The sequence below is a fragment of the Dendrobates tinctorius genome, unplaced genomic scaffold (genome assembly GCF_039654945.1).
Source record: "Dendrobates tinctorius isolate UK_male_01 unplaced genomic scaffold, ASM3965494v1 ptg000127l, whole genome shotgun sequence".
NCBI lineage: Eukaryota > Metazoa > Chordata > Amphibia > Anura > Dendrobatidae > Dendrobates > Dendrobates tinctorius.
The window spans coordinates 5,269,109-5,284,052 of NW_027361795.1; positions in this window are offsets into that span (position 1 = coordinate 5,269,109).

Here is a 14,944-nt window from a genome sequence, read left to right on the forward strand (position 1 = left end):
TTCCATATTGGGACCTTTTGGGGTGCCCATTGCACACATCGGTTCGGCATAGTGAGACTAGCGGTACCCAAAGTTTGTGTCCATGGGCTCAGCCAGGTGGGGGCAATCAGCTCTCATATGACCTGGTTCCTGGCACCGCCAGCAGATTATGGGGCCCCTTACTTCCCCACATAAGTCCTGACCAGCCTTCCTGGGCTCCGCTCGCCGAACCAGGGGTGGAGATTTAGAGAACCTTCCTGTTACTGTATTATACGGCATCCTTCATTTTACAGACACTAAACACGCCAGTCTTCCTCTAACTAGTTCCCGTGGGTGTTTATGTGCCGTATCCAAGACTCTATTCACACAGCATTACATGTTGCAGGCACTACTCAGGCTAGTCCTCCTCTGACTAGTTCCCGTGGGTGTCTTGCACCACTGCATCACAGTCTCTTTACTCACACAGCTGTACACAGTCCAGGATATCCTCCGGATCGCAGCCAGTCACCATATTCACCTGTTTTGCAATTGTTACACACACCAGTCTACTTTTGGGCACAGGACATCCACCTCCGGTTCACCTCTGGGCACAGGACTGTCCACATCCGAGACCAGTCACCATGGACGACTTGCATCTCTGTGTACACTGCGGGTTGCCAGGCCTCACTCTGGCCCTGACACACCTGAGACTCACTAAGCACTCACTCAGACCTCACTAACCCTTTCCTGCAGGGCTTTTATCACAGAAACCTGTGGCTTTCACCCACATGGAAAACCTGGATCCGGAATGGAACAGACTGCAATGCTATCGTACTGCAATTTGTTTCAAACACAACATCCAGAGCAGGTTTTCCCTACCTCTGTCTTGGACACTAACATGTCCAAGACTAACATTTACTTTTATTATCAGTCTGCATTGCAGTCACAGCTACGCCCGTGACTGCCATGCACACCTATGGCCTTCATACACCTCCGTGCATATCCTGGAGAGACTACACAGCGACCCTACCTGTGACATCAGTCACTGCTTCTCCATTGCAATCCCAGCTACGCCTGTGACCGCAATGCATCCTCATAGCCTCAATACACCTCCGTGCGTATCCTGGGGAGAACACACATCACCCACGAGCTGTGACAGGGGTCACTGCCTCACATATTCCCCTCTCCAGTTCAAACCTGTGTGGTTGACCACTTGACACTCCACATGGGCGTGAGACAGGGCATCCGCATGCCCCTGTGACATCTCCACCCGACACTGCACTAAGAAACCAAAGTAGGTCCCGGAACCATCGATCGACGCATGCATCCCTCCCCTTTACATTTCTCCTCCATACTTCATTACAGAACCACCCACCTCGCCATTCTCCGTTATAGACGTCATGCTCACTTTCATGTTTAACCGTAGATTTGGGCCAGTTTTGGGTGGTCTCGACCTTGTTTATTTTAAGTTCAGTAACCCCGCATCTCATCCTATCATGTAAGTACTCACCTTCGTCCCTCTGGTACTGTTTCCTCCATACCCTTACCTGTGACTCGGGGACTATATCATGCTGAAACACCACGGTCCTCACCGGCAACTCCAAGCATCCATCTTTATTACGTCGCCCCCGAACCTGAGCCTCCTGACACTGCTGTCTAGCAAGCACTCTATCTATTTTATCCTGACCCCCAGCCATATCCTTGGCCAGTGCCAGAGGGTTCCTCGTACGCACGTCCCCAGTCGCATCCGTGACCACACACTCCCGGTTCTTCACAGCGTTCTTTTTAAACCTGCGGTTTTTACACCAGTTTCTCTGCGTGGGACCATGTATCTGAGCTGTCCCAAACTTATCAGGAGACATTTCCAGCTCAGGGTTCAGTGGAGTCTCCACGACCTCTACTGCCACAACCTCTAGGGGAAGCCTATCGGGGTTACACTCTGCCCCTAAGTTGGCGACCCCTGTGGCAGATATCTCTGACTTGACATCTTCGAGTTCTGCACCCGGCACAACATTTTCATCCTCTCCTGCCACCACCTCTAGGGGGAGCCTATCAGGATTATACTCTGTCCCTAGGTTGGCGACCCCGATGGCAGGTATCTCAACATCTCCGGGTTCTATGCCCGGCACAACCTTTACCGTGAGAGGGTTGACCCTGGTCTCCTACAGGGACCAAAACAGAGGCAAGTCTCTCCCCAACACAGTCCCATATGGAAAGGTCTTCGCCACTCCCACCAATTGTTTAATGTCCCCACTTGGTGTGGAAAAATTAACCTCAGCGGTCTGGTACTCCTGGATTTCCCCATGAATACCCACCACCTCCACTTTCCATCCTTTGGGGTTGTCCCCGGCAACAAAGGACCTATGGACCAAAGTCACTTTGCTCTCTGAGTCCAGGAGAGCCTCTGTGCAGCACCTGTTCACAAGTACCTGGCACAATCGCTGTTCACTGCTGGCAGTGGCCGTAGTGGTGGTACAGACTAGCTGGACATACATAGATACAGGGCAAATATACCCGCAGTCCATGGGCTCAGATGACACAGAACCATTACTAGTCTCATGTCTGGGCTGTTGATACTGCCAACACTCAACAACTACTTTAGGGGAAACGGAAGTTTTATCACCGTCACTTTGGGTTACCCCCACATCACACTGGCTTGGTCCTGGTTAGCCCCAACAGTGATTTGCGGATTTTTCACCTGTTCTGGTACAACATCCTGAGTGGGTTTATACCGCTCAATCAATCCTATTAGCAGGTCCAGGTTTCCCAGGTCCCTTTGCCCGACCCATCGCTGCATGGCAGCCAGCAGAGCCCGTACCATCCGATCAGCCACAACTCTCTCCATCATCTCGAATGGGGAAAAAAACTCCGGCTGGAGCCACTCCTCCACCAACTGCAACAAGTCATTTGCCTGAGACCTGGTGGGCCGAGACTCTACATAGGTATCCTTGTACACCCAATGATCACCTCTTATCTCTGGGGTCTCTTCATGACTCTGCTGATGCTAGGGTAGCTTCCACTGCAGCGCCGCTTGCTGCCACAGCTGAAACTCTTGCTGCATTTGCTGAATGAGTACAAACTGCTTCAAAAGTTCCTCCATATTTCCAGCATACTTGCTCACTGATCTGCAGCACTCTTTAGGGTATGCCTCAGTTCACAATGCCTGCATTCTTTCCATCATATGTAAGGCAGCTGTAGCACCATATGTAGTGAAGAGGCAGTGACCCACAAAATTCAAACACAAAAGTCTCTTTAATGTGTTTCCTCACAGCATTAAAGGTCCAATGCACACAAGTGCATATAACTTCAGTGCATATAATTAGTATCCATTTCACCATTTGCAGAATATATATTTGCTGCTCAAAAAAGGGAACACTAGACACTCTTACTGAGCAGACACATGGATGTTAGTGACCTTCCTATCATTTCTACCTGTTGTTTATTCCATTGGCACAAAAGCAGGAGAAATTGAATCACAATCAGTGTTTATTTTCACAGAAGTACTGTATGACTGACTTGGAGTTACATTTTGTTGTTTAAGTGTTCCCTTTATTTTTTTGAGCAGTATATATTGTCACGCTCACACCCTGACTGGTGGGCGTGAGCCAGGGGGTTGTGGACCGACTGTGCCACAAACCAGACTACTCTGGAAGGGGCGTGACTAAGACAGCTACCTCGGTCTTCTCGGGAGCCTCTGATGGTGAAGATGAAGAAGCTTGTGCCACGGGTGTGTTTATAGTTACGGTGCACTCCTGTTTCAACTTAGTTTTTCACGAGCATCCCTCAGTTTGTTTGGTTTTCCTCCAACACTGATCTGCTTTCTCTAAGTCAGCCCTTTATACAGACATGTGCGTCTTTGGCAACATATTTTGGACGGGCATTTCTTAGGTCGAGTCTCACATGTGCATCTGTTACACCGATCTTCTGACGGGCATGAAACCCATTCTGGTAATTGATGGGGGCTAAGCGACGAATCATTGTAGGCTGTATCCTGGATCTCATGCCTCCCATAGCCACTGCTGTTATTAATCATGTACAATCCCATTCCTGTCATCACCATGCCCCTTTTCCTGATCACTTCATCCAACGATTCGTCCGCCATATTTTTACTAAAAACCTGCACCTGCCCAGCAGCAACTGTGTAGGAAACCATGTTACAGTTTTGCAAGGTGTTTATGATGCCCCTAAAAATAATTTACACACTATGTTGATATGTACCCCATGTTTGTCAGCCCATACACTTAGTGTATGGGCAATCCAAGTACAGATGAAACGCTCCTTTGTAATGTGAATTTTTTAAGAAACCCTCCCCCACGTTTCTTCCAAGGAGGATTGTGGTGCGTGCAAATTAGGGCCAGGCCTTGCATTCTCTTCATGGACAAACTTTATGGTAATAAAAAATAAAATAATAATCAAAACTTTTGTTTCATGAGGCCATCCAGTACCCGGGTTCAAAGGCTTATTGGGGTGCAGATTACTTGATAGCAGGGCAGGCCTTGCTGTCAATGCATAAGAAAAGAGTATGGGAGTACAAAATGAATAATGTGAAGTGGATTTTCCTTTGTCCATCCAGTACCTGGGTTCAAAGGCTTATTGGGGTGCATATGACTTGGTAGCAGGCCAGGACTTGCAATCAATGCATAAGAATAGAGTTTGGGAGTACAAAATGAATAATGTGAAGTGGATTTTCTTGTGCCCATCCACTACCTGGGTTCAAAGGCTTATTGGGGTGCAGATGACTTGGCAGCAGGGTAGGCCTTGCTGTCAATGCATAAGAAAGGAGTATGGGAGTACAAAATGAATAATGTGAAGTGGTATTCCTGGGCCCATCCAGTATGTGGGTTCAAAGGCTTATTGGGGTGCATATGATTTGGTAGCAGGACAGGCCTTGCAGTCAATGCATAAGAAAACAGAATGGGAGTAAAAAATGAATAATGTGAAGTGGATTTTCCTGGGCCCATCCAGTATATGGGTTCAAAGGTTTATTGGGGTGCATATGACTTGGTAGCAGGGCAGGCCTTGCATTCAATGCAACATTTGTTATAGAAGCCATCCTGGATATCTCGAGAAAGGGGTATTGGGGTGCGTCGTAATTCTTGGCAGCCGATCCACTCACTGCATAGGCTATAGCAGTTTAGGAGACCCACTGTTTAATAATGGCCCTTTAAGCAGATTAATGCTGCCTGATGCTCCTGTCAAAATAGGTTCTGTGACTTAACCCCTTTCTGACATCAGACGTACTATCCCGTCCATGGGACCCGGACCCCTATGCCCATGGACGGGATAGTACGTCTAGCGCGATCAGCAGGGCCCACGTGGTGAGCGCTGCTGATCGCGGCCGGGTGTCAGCTGATTATCACAGCTGACACCCGGCACAATGTGTCAGGGGCGGTCACGGACCGCCCCGACACGTTAACCCCTTCCACACCGCGATCAAACACGATTGCTGTGTACCGGGGGTTAAAGGGAAGCATCGGCAGGGAGGGGGCTCCCTCCGTGCTTCCCTGAGCCCCCCACAGCAGCGCAATGTGCAGCGCTGCTGCGGGGGGCTCCATCCCTGCAGGTCCCCGGATCCAAGATGGCGATGGGGACCTTCGGGGCCTGCAGGGAGCTGCTGTCCTCAGTGCCTGCAAAGCGCAGGCAAGGAGGAAACCTGCACACTGCCTGTGACTGATCGCTGATCTGTCACAGTGATCTGTGATGTGACAGATCAGCAATCTGTCACAGGACAGTGATGTCAACCCCTGGGACAACCTAATAAAGTTAAAAAAAAAAAGTGTAAAAATAATTTTTTAAAAATCGCTAAATAAATTTAAAAAAAAAAAAAATATTCCCTAATAAATTCATTTTTTGGAAATAAAAAAAAACAATAAAAGTACACATATTTGGTATCGCCGCGTCCGTAACGACCTGCCCTATAGTTAACCCATTTAGCGAACCCCTTAAAAAATAAAAATAAAAAACGAAGCAAAAAATAATAAATATCATACCGCCAAACAAAAAGTGCAATAACGCGCGATCAAAAAGACGCATGTAAATATCCATGGTACCGCTGAAAACGTCATCTTGTCCCACAAAAAACGAGCTGCCATACAGCATCATCAGAGAAAAAATAAAAAAGTTACAGCTCGCAGAATAAAGCGATGCAAAAATAATTATTTTTTATATAAAATTGTTTTTATTGCATAAAAGCACCAAACATAAAAAAATGACATAAATGAGGTATCGCTCTAACCGTACTGACCCGAAGAATAAAACCGCTTTATCAATTTTACCGCACGCGGAACGATGCAAGCGCACCCCCCAAAAGAAATTCATGAAACGCTGGTTTTTGTTCATTCGGTGTCCCAAAAATCGGAATAAAAAGCGATCAAAAAATGTCACGTGCCTAAACATGATACCAATAAAATCGTCAACTCGTCCCGCAAAAAATAAGACCTCACATAACTCAGTGGGTCAAAATACGAAAAAATTATAGCTCTGAATATGTGGTGATGCAAAAACTATTTTTACAATAAAAAGCGTCTTTTAGCGTGACAGCTGCCAAAAATAAAAACCGCCATAAATAGTAAATCAAACGCCCTGTTATCACCCCCTTAGATAGGGAAAAATAATAAAATTAAAAGAAAATGTATTTATTTCAATTTTCCCATTAGGGTTAGGGCTAGGGATAGGGTTAGGGCTAGGGTTAGGGTTAGGGCTAGGGCTAGGGTTAGGGCTAGGGTTAGGGCTAGGGTTAGGGCTAGGGCTAGGGTTAGGGCTGAGCTAGGGTTAATGGTGTGTTGGAGTTAGGGTTGGAGTTAGAATTGGGGGGTTTCCACTGTTTGGGCTCATCAGCTGCTCTCTAAATGCAACATGGTGTCTGATCTCAATTCCAGCCAATTCTGCGTTGAAAAAGTCAAATGGTGCTCCTTCCCCACATATGGGGTTTCAGCCTACTCAGGACAAATTGCAAAACAACTTTTGGGGTCCTATTTCTCCTGTTGCCCTTAGGAAAATAAAAAATTGGGGGCAAAAATATCATTTTTGTGGGAAAAAAATATGATTTTTTTATTTTCAGACCCGGGCGTTATAAACTTCTGTGACGCCCTTGGGGGTTCAAAGTGCTCACCACACATCTAGATAAGTTCTTTAAGGGGTCTAGTTTCCAAAATGGGGTCACTTGTGGGGGGTTTCCACTGTTTAGGTACATCAGGGGCTCTCCAAAGGCTACATGACACCCGCAGACCATTCCATCAAAGTCTGCATTCCAAAACGTCACTACTTCCCTTCCGAGCCCCGACGTGGGCCCATACAGTAGTTTTCTCCCACATATGGGGTATCAGGGTACTCAGGACAAATTGGACAACAACTTTTGGGGTACATTTTCTCCTGGTACCCTTGGGAAAATAAAAAAATTGGGGACTAAATGATCATGTTTGTGGAAAAAATACGATTTTTTTATTTTCATGCCCGGGCATTATAAACTTCTGTGAAGCCCTTGGGGGTTCAAAGTGCTCACCACACATCTAGATAAGTTCCTTAGGGGGTCTAGTTTCCAAAATGGGGTCATTTGTGGGGGATTTCCACTGTTTAGATACATCAGGGGCTCTCCAAAGGCAACATGACACCCGCAGACCATTCCATCAAAGTCTGCATTCCAAAACGTCACTACTTCCCTTCCGAGCCCCGACGTTGGCCCATACAGTAGTTTTCTCCCACATATGGGGTATCAGTGTACTCAGGACAAATTGGACAACAACTTTTGGGGTCCATTTTCTCCAGGTACCCTTGGGAAAATAAAAAAAATGGGGACTAAAAGATCATGTTTGTGGAAAAAATACAATTTTTTTATTTTCACGCCCGGGCGTTATAAACTTCTGTGAAGCAATGGGGGAGTTCAAAGTGCTCACCACACATCTAGATAAGTTCCTTAGGGGGTCTAGTTTCCAAAATGGGGCCACTTGTGGGGGATTCCACTGTTTAGCTACATCAGGGGCTTGGTGTCCAATCTCAATTCCAGCCAAAAAAGTCAAATGGTGCTGCTTCCCTTCCAAGCTCTGCCATGCACCCAAATAGTGGTTTACCCCCACATATGGGGTATCAGCGTACTCAGGACAAATTGCACAATAACTTTTAGGGTCCTGTTACCCTTGGGAAAGTAAGAGTTGAGGGTGAAAAGATCATTTTTGTGGAAAAAATATGATTTTATAATTGTACGGCTGTACGTTATAAACTTCTGTAAAGCCCTTGGGGGTTCAAAGCTCTCACCAAGCATCGAGATAAGTTCCTTGGGGGGTCTAGTTTCCAAAACAGTGTCATTTGTTGGGGGTTTCCACTGTTTTGGTACATCAGGGGCTTTCCAAACGCGATATGGTGTCCGATCTCAATTCCAGCCAAAAAAGTCAAATGGCACTGCTTCCCTTCCGAGCTCTGCCATGCGCCCAAATAGTCATTTACACCCACATATGGGGTATCAGTGTACTCAGGACAAATTGCACAATAACTTTTAGGGTCCTGTTACCCTTGGGAAAATAAAAATTGGGGGTGAAAAAATCATTTTTGTGGAAAAAATATGATTTTTTAATTGTACCGCTGTACGTTATAAACTTCTGTGAAGCCCTTGTTGGTTCAAAGTTCTCACCACATATCTAGATAAGTTCCTTGGGGGGTCTAGTTTCCAAAATGGGGTCACTTGTGGGGGGTTTCCACTGTTTAGGTACATCAGGGGCTCTTCAAACGTGACATGGCGTCCGATCAGAATTCCAGCCAATTTTGCATTGAAAAAGTCAAACGGCGCTCCTTCCCTTCTGAGCTCTGCCATGCGCCGAAACAGTGGTCCCCCCACATATCAGGTATCAGCGTGCTCAGGACAAATTGCACAATAACTTTACCAGTCCAATTTCTCCTTTTACCATTGGTAAAATAAAAGAAATTGAACCTGAAATATTTTTTTTGTGATAAAAATTAAATGTTCATTTTTTTTTAAATATTCAAAAAATTCCTGTGAAGCACCTGAAGGGTTAATAAACTTTTTGATTGTAGTTTTGAGCACCTTGAGGGGTGCAGTTTTTAGAATGGTGTCACTTTTGGGCATTTTCTATCATATAGACCCCTCAAAGTGGCTTCAAATGTGATGTGGTCCATAAAAATAAAATGGTGTTGTAAAAATGAGAAATCGCTGGTCAACTTTTAACCCTTATAACTTCCTAATAAAAAAAAATTTTGGTTCCAAAATTGTGCTGATGTAAAGTAAACATGTGGGAAATGTTACTTATTAAGTTTTTTGTGTGCCGTATCTCTGTGATTTAAGGGCATAAAAATTCAAAGTTGGAAAAATGCATTTTCGCCAAATTTCTGTTTTTTTCACAAGTAAACGAAAGTTATATGAATTAAATTTTACAAGTAACATGAAGTACAATATGTCATGAAAAAACGATGTCAGAATCACTGGGATCCATGGAAGCATTTCAGAGTTATTACCTCATAAAGGGACAGTGGTCAGAATTGTAAAAATTGGCCCGGTCATGAACGTGCAAATCACCCTTGGGTTAAAGGGGTTAAAGGGTCCCTCCTTCATAAATGAAACAAGATATGTCTACTAATGTGTCACACACCACATGGCCAGTTAGAGTTGGTAAATGTTACAATGATATTTCCCAATTAATGCATTTCTTTTGGTTGAAAGCAATGTAAAAGTTGAAAAACGCTTCAAAAACGCTGCGTCTGAACATAGTCCAAGTGGTGGAGGAACATTTTGGTCTGGGGTTCATTATTTTGCCTTATATACAAGTCATTAACCTGGAAAGGATGTACCTTAACATATTTCCCAGCAAAATCTGTTTTGGTTTTGTTTTGGTATGTTTTTTGGTGCATCGGTAAAAATGGAATGAAACTGACAACATTGTTTAAAGCTGTGAACTAGGAGTCAGGAATGTTTCCAGGGGCGATCTCCATGAGGTCACTGTGTCATTTGAGCAGTGCTTCCATCATTTTCAGACATTTTTAGACCTTAAAAGGACCCCGGGGGGGATTGCGGTAAAAATGTTCGGGTCTCCCATAGACTTACGTTGGGCTCGTTGTTCTGTCCGAGTACCCGAGTATTCCAATTTGATAGACCCGAACAACGAGCACCCGAACATTTTAGTGCTCGCCCATCACTAGCCACCACTTTAACAGGAGTCTGGAGTCTAACTGTCTCTATCTTGCATTGGGAGAATAAATGGTGGCTGACCAGGTTGATGGACGAACCGCAATCCACAAAAGTTGTAGAAAAAGAAGGACAATTGTCCACTAGAAGTTCCACCTTTGAAAAATGATGAATGGTGTACCTGAAGGTCTGGATAGCCTCCTTGACTACTACCCAGACCTAGTCGTTTCCCGCCGCCTTGGATGATGAAGGGCAGGAGGGACAGTCCTTCCTCCAGTGTCCTAATTCTCCACAATAGAAGCACAACTGCTTCTCGCGGCGGTGTCTTCTCTCTTTCTCCTTAAAGGTGATGGCACCCACCTCCATAGCCTCCGAGGTAGCTCCAGCCTCACCTCCAATGGAGAAGAGTGGTGTTTCAAGTTGCATAACACCTCTCGCTCGTAGTCTGCGATCCATATGAAACGCCTGGGTCATGGCGTCTTACAGAGAGTCAGGTGGAGGACGAAGTGCCAAAGCATCCTTCAGATGTTCAGACAGGCCTCTACGAAACAAACCCCGGAGGGCGGCATCATCCCATGAAACCTCAGCAGCCCAACGTCTGAACTCTGAGCAAAACCTCACTGCTGAGTGTTTCCCCTGACAGACATTCATCATCATGTCATCAGCCAAGCGCACTCGATCTCGTAAATGTGCTCTAGGGCTTCAAAAAAGGCATTCACGGACACTCTATCAGGGGCCGTAGAGGGAGGAGAAAACACCCTGGCTTGAGGAGCCCCCCTGAGCAGAGACAAAACCACCCCCACCCTCTGACTGTCATCCCCAGAGGAGCGGGGTCTCAAGGAGAAAAGGAGCTTACAGCCTTCCTTAAATACTATAAATTCTTTCTTGTTACTGGAGAACGTATCGGGTAACTTAATCAGGGGTTTGGGAGGAACTAAAGTGGCATCCCCGAAGCAAGAGCCCCCGTATCTGTAACCTGTTGGTGGGACTGGGCCAAGGCACGCTGCTCCAAATTTAATTTCTGAAGCATCTGAATCAGGTGCTTAACCTACTCAGACAGAGCATGCGTTGGGTCCATGCTGCAGAAGGGAGAAAAAAAAATGTTGTGGTCAGTTATAATATCACAGACCTACAAGAACCTACAGGCACGTACACATCCTGTACAGTGCATATAGACGGGGAGCACAGCGTCCGGGGAAAGAGACGGGGCGGCACACGACCGCCAGCAGACAGAACCTGCGGCACGTGACCGCAGGGGGCGGGACCGGGGGCAGATCCAACAGCAGGACACCCAGAGGAACTAGCGGGACATGTCGGGGTCTGTCTGGATCGCAGAATGATAACACGAGTAGGGGTCACCGGGTACGAGCACCAGAAACAGGAGAGAGTAGTCAGGGCCAAGCCAAAGGAGTCAGGAAACCAGGAGAGGCAATAACAGTACCAAGGGGACAGGCAGAACGGATAGTCAAACCACGCAGAAGTCAAAGAACCGAATGAGTAATCAGAGAGTACCAAATCGGAAGACACATACAAAACGGGAAACAGACTGGATCAGAACTAAGATATCACGCATGAGAACAGGCACAAGGCACAGGCACACAGGGGTCAACTTAACTCAGCCGAGGGCAGGAGTATAAGGCCTCTTTCAGACATCCGGTGTCAAGGGTCCGGCGGCCTGCGGCGAATAGCGGGGCCGTCGGATCCGGCCTGCAGCGGTGACACCGGATGTACATGCGGCCCCTGATGCGGCTTGGAGGACATTTAAAGGAGCCGCAGCACCGGGGGTCGAGAGAGCCAGCCGGAGAGAGATCGGGAGGCGAGAGAGCAGCCAGAGAGACAGCGGGGGACGAGAGAGCAGCCAGAGAGACAGCGGGGGACGAGAGAGCAGACAGAGAGACAGCGGGGGACGAGAGAGCAGCCAGAGAGACAGAGGGGGACGAGAGAGCCAGCCAAAGAAAGGTATGGAGCGTATGGAGAGAGAGAGAGAGTGAGAGAGAGAGAGAGAGAGAGGGAGAGAGAGAAGGGGAGGGGGAGAGAGAGAGAGATGCACGCCAGGCACTTGTGGGGTTAAAACTCATAGTGCCCGGGCATGCACAGTTGAAAAAGCCGGTCCGGCGCTGCAAAAAAACGTTGCAGCCAACGTTTTTTGCAGACGCCGGACGGCGCATGTTTGCCGTATCCGGCAAAACCCGGAGGCGCCGCATGTCCATCCGGCATGATGCGGCGATCATTACATTCTATGTGAAAAAAACGGATCCAATTCCGGATCCGGTTTACACAAATTTCGCCGCATCATGCCGGATTTAAAAAAACGGATGTGTGAAAGTAGCCTAACTGACAAGGATTTGAGCAATCCGAGGGTATAAAAAGCTTTCCCAGATCCAGAGAGAGGCCACAATGATTAACCCCTGGCTCACCAGTCCTGATCCTACCATAGGATCATGACACTCACTTGACATGTGCACTCCCACGCTCAATTCTAGCAGATTTAGATGGTTTTAACTAGCCAGTTCCTTCCTGCCCCATATATTGTAGGCTTTTTAGTCCAAGAGAGGTGTCTTACCAGGACAGGGACCCAACTATAAGGCACGCATTGACGTTGCAATTGGGCTCATATACGTTGGCCAATCTATGTGCTAAGTACCCTCTTTTCACTATAAATTTTCTTATAGCACATTTTGCATTTCCAATTTTTCAAAATTGCACATGTACGTAATATAGCACTTAGCCAATGTTCTATGGCAGTAATGCAGTTCCAATTTTCTAGATGTACGTTCTAAACAATTCAGAGTGCAGCTTTATATTTTCACAGAACAATTTCAGCGTCACTAAATGAAAAGGTTGGATATAGCGGGCTAATTCACATTTATCAACAGAAAAAAATTAATATTTTAATGTGCTTGAGGTCTGCAGACAGCTTCATATCGCCGCAATAAAATCACAATGTGTGTTACGGCAGGCTGTATCACATTCAGCAACAGAAAAAATTATGTTACCGACTTTTACCGATTTTATAAAATTTTGCTTGTGTTTCCGATCACGAATCCAAATATGCCAAATTTATGTTTGGCGATCGTTTTCAGAACAAATTCGCTCATCACTACTGATGAGATCTCATATATCTCATTTTAAGTTGCAGCTGTCAGTAATGGTGGCCAAGCAGAGATTAAATACGCTTAGACTCATGAGCTTTTTCATTTTACTTTCATTCATACTTATAAAATGATCATCTTAATATCAGAATTTTTAAAGTAAATACACCGGCCTCACTCGGTCTAGGAGATGTATTTAATAATATTTACAGTCTGCATTGTGAAATCTAGTGACAGTTGAAAACCTGAAACCTTGAAACCTGGTTTGTTCATATAAAATGATGCAGCCCAACCCTTACTGGCTTAATGGAAAGCAATCTTTTGTGAAAAACAATATGTCAAAAATATAATCTTTTATTATTTATTTTTATTTGCTAGTTTATAGAACTATCAGTTAATTTGAAATTGTTAAACGTGGGACACATTTCATGGTTAACCATGCATGCTTATTAATTTACTGGTACTTTTGTGTGTATAATTGTATAACTCTTCCCCCTTGTCAATGTTACTGCTTAGTTTTTGATGTTCATATTATATTAATGAGTTGCAGGGCCGGTTTTAGGCAAAGTGGGGCCCTAGGCAAAGTTTAAAATGGGGCCCCAAATGCTAACATATTGCACATCACACAGAAGCATTTCGAATGTATTTACATGCGCTGAGTTAAGGAAGCTAAATGAATGTGATTGACAATATTGAAGTCATTCAATGCTTGTTTCCCGGCCTGTTTACACCAACTGAGAAAGAATGATGGGGACAGAACGATCACTAATGGATCACTAACAGATCACCATACAGTATCATGTTATCAGCAGCGCATCTACAGTTTACACCCCATAGTCCTCTATATAATGTAATCTGCCCCTTAGCCCTCCATGCATGGTATACAGCCCAGCATGGTATACACCCCACCATGGTATACAGCCCAGCATGGTATACAGCCCACCATGATATACAGCTCAGCATGGTATATAGCATCGTATATAGCCCAGCATGGTATACAGCCCAGCATGGTATATACTGTAGCATGGTATACAGCCTAGCATGGTATACAGCCCAGCATGGTATACAGCCCGGTATACAGCCCACCATGGTATACAGCCCAGCATGGTATACAGCCCAGTATACAGCCCAGCATGGTATATAGCCCGGTATACAGCCTAGCATGGTATCCCACCATGGTATTTATACAGCCAGCATAGTATACATCCCCCCAAGAATGGCCCCACAGTCCAGTACTCACACTGATTAAAAAAAACACACTACTAACCTTCTCCTCGTGCCCGCGCTGCTCCCGGCTCCTGTCTCCTGCTCTGCCTGGCACAACAGTGAGAGCGCAATGACGTCATCGTGCACCCGCTGTGTGTCAGAGGCAGAGCAGGGAATGATGGGAGAGGGAGCGTCAGCTGACGCTCTCTCCTCCATCATTGCTGTGATGTGTGTTCAATGTGACGGTGGCGGGAGTCGGCGCTGGGGGCAAGCGGGCCCCCCTGCCTCACAGGGGCCCCATAGCGGCTGTGTGATGTGCCACTAGTTGGGGGCCCCTGGGGGAGCAGGGGCCCTAGGCAGCTGCCTGGTCTGCCTGCCCCTAACGCCGGCCCTGATGAGTTGCTGGATTTGAATTCTTTTGGTGTTTAATATTATAAGTGGTGGTGGTGGTGGTATGACCAAAAAGTAAATCTTTACAGGATTCCTGTTAGTTTCTCTTTTTGCCACTTCGACATAGCAATGTGTGTCAGCCTTCTATTTGGTACACTACTCTATCCAG